At 50.8% G+C, this 2,685-nt stretch overlaps 1 protein-coding gene across 1 annotated transcript in view; it reads left to right on the top strand.

The window, feature by feature from the left end:
- The window catches only part of FOXF2 (forkhead box F2), a gene marked incomplete at its 5' end in the record, with an annotated part of 5,709 nt that overhangs the window by 1,419 nt on the left and 1,605 nt on the right, over nt 1-2,685 (top strand). The window lies entirely within an intron of this gene.

Genomic DNA, 2,685 nt, shown 5'->3' with positions numbered 1-2,685 from the left:
AAGAGTTTTCTGATCGCTGTCTCCCACCCCCTCACCCCCTCCCCGGCCGGTGATTACAGAGAATTTCTGCTCAGAAAAATCCGAGCACAAAAATGGGTAAAAGATGTTGGGCTCTTACGGGGAATTTTTCCAAATAGCCCTTTTAAACGTGGGTCCCAGAGGTTAAGCAAACAAAGACAGTCTGGGCTGGACCACACCGAAGAGGATTTTAGCCTGACTTAACCCCTATGAGAGCGGGGTCTTGTTCAATTTTATGGGAATTTCAACAAGTAACAAATACAGGCGACCCTCAGCTCTGGGTCCCCTCCCGCCCCCTCCCTGGGCGCCTGTCAATCATTCTCCTGTCCTTCTGCGAGCGCCGCAGCCGGCCCTGGCCTCCCCACAGCCCACTGTCGCCGCGGGGAGGGCAGCGCCATGCGAGTCGCCTTGCCGTCACCGCAGAAGGGACGTGGGCTGTCAGGGGACAGACAACAAGCAGTTGCAAAGTTTTCTCTCTTAAAAACAAAAGAGGCGAACCCCTAAAGAGCTCTCATGTGCCTTCTGGGGAGAGGCGGCTGCGAAGCGGGTCGCTGCCTCACCGGCTTTTCCGCGCAGGGGAGAGAGCGGACGGGATGCGTCCCCAGCTGGGCTCCTCTGTGCCCACAGGGTTCTGCTGCTGAGGTTTAAACCAACTTTTCGGAGCTATGGGGAATCCTTCCACGTGCTTTTTGGAGCCGGGGCTAGAGGCCGGAGGGTTCACGAGGGCATCCCCCGCCGAACTACGTACCTTCTCCGTTAGGAATTTCTGCTTTGGTTTGTTGTTTTTGCTTGGATTTTTGTTTTCTTTTCTTTTTCTTTCTTTGGATCTTTCCCCCCTTTGTTTGTTTTACTATTTGCGGCCGCACAGTTCGCCACGCAGGGCCCATGGGGCCACGCGTGGTGCAGGAGTGGGACTGGCCCGGGAAGCGGGGCTGGGAGGCAGATGCCCCCTCCTCCTGCCAGACACCTGAGGTAAGAAAGCTGATTCCTGGAAATTTTCATCCAGAAACAGCCCAAGAATACCTCTACAAAACAAGAAGCAGAGGGAGAGGGAGCAAGCGTTCTGGTCCTCCCGGAGTTCCACTGCGGTTTCCGAGGCCGGGCTGTTTAAATCTGAATTGTTTCTGTTCAAGGACGGATACAGACTCAAACGAACCGCTGGACGCTGTCTTAATGTCGACCACCAGCGTCCGTTTCCAGCAGCTCAGATTTAATGCCACCACTTTGCAAAACGGTGTTTCCCTGCTTATTTTCTACAGCTTGAGTATCTGGGCCCAAGGCTTTAGTGCAAACCATACGCAGTCCTTGATTAACTGAACAAAAAAATCAAACCAAATTCTTTATTTTGTTTTCTTTTTTAATTTTTTTTAGTGGGTCCAATCCTCATTTGTACATGATATGTAAAATCTCTGTGGCACAAATATTTCAGAAGAGTGAAAGGAGATGGAGAAAAAGGATCCGAGTTCTTTTATTTGTGCTTATAATCAGCAATAATCTTTCTCCTCCTATCCCTGCGAAAGCAGTAGCAAGTGAAATTCGCCTTTCCCTTTCTCTTAGTTAAATGCAAAGCAAATTCGGTGGCTAATCACTGTTGGTCGGTCAATAATTCTCTACCCATGACAGCGTCAGGGAGGACTTAAAACCGTGAATTTATATCAGACTCAAGAATAAGAGAGGTAAAAATTGGAAACAGGAGGCTTGGTTCTGCTAAAAGGATTTTGAAGCTGGGGGGCGGGGGGAGCCGGATTTTTTTCGCAGACTATTAAATCCTGCTAAATGATTGAATCAGGATTGTAATAAAGTGCCCCAGTTTATGGTGAGCATACCAGCAGGGTTATTAGAAAGCCGAGGAAATCCAGCGAAATAATCACTTTTATAAAGTGAGCTCTGCGGGGTGAAGGAGGGGACAGCGCCGGAGGAGAACGGGCTGTGCGCGCCGCCGGCCGACGCTGCCAAAGGGTTCGGCTCCGCCATCCTGAGGAAAACCGGGGACCTTTCCCTCCTCTTTATTTTTCTTTCCTTTTTTTCCCCCTAAACACTAACTCTCCTGCTCTTTCTTTTGCCGTTTTTTTTTCTCTTCGCCTTTTTTTTTTCCCCCTTGACCCTCGGTCACATTTGACAGAATCCCGCTAGCCGAGTTTGACATCCACACGCCAAACCAAAACCCTCTCTGGCTCTGCCCGGCGGGCCTTGCTCGGGCAGTGCTCCCCTCCCCGCCGAATCCAGTAGGAACCCTGCCAGACCAAAGATCCCAACACCGTCCTACGGCTCGGTTTGGGGAGTGGGGTGACGTCTCCCATGCGGCCCCCGAAAGGCTGCCTTGGGCTGTGGGAAATTACAATGGGAATTTGCGAGGTCATTTGCATGTCGGTGCCACGGATGTATTTGGCTTGTTGTTGTTGATGAACCGTAGGGTGTATCTTGTGTTTATGAAAGCACACACGCGAAAAGGCGTGAACGCTCTTACACACACATACACATAAATAAATACATACTGTATCAACACACAAACGGATCCTGACTGGAATTCAACCTGCAGCCGCTCAAGTCAGAAGCAAAATCCTCCCAGGAACGGGGTAGGGAGCGGGAAGAGCGAGAAAAGATGGGAATCGGGTTCAAATGGCTGTGGTGCGCGCAGGAAAACACGCAAGTGGCATCGCCTGCTCT

This window comes from Geospiza fortis, unplaced genomic scaffold, assembly GCF_000277835.1.
Source record: "Geospiza fortis unplaced genomic scaffold, GeoFor_1.0 scaffold154, whole genome shotgun sequence".
Lineage (NCBI taxonomy): Eukaryota > Metazoa > Chordata > Aves > Passeriformes > Thraupidae > Geospiza > Geospiza fortis.
This window is presented reverse-complemented; position numbering and strand designations above follow the sequence as displayed.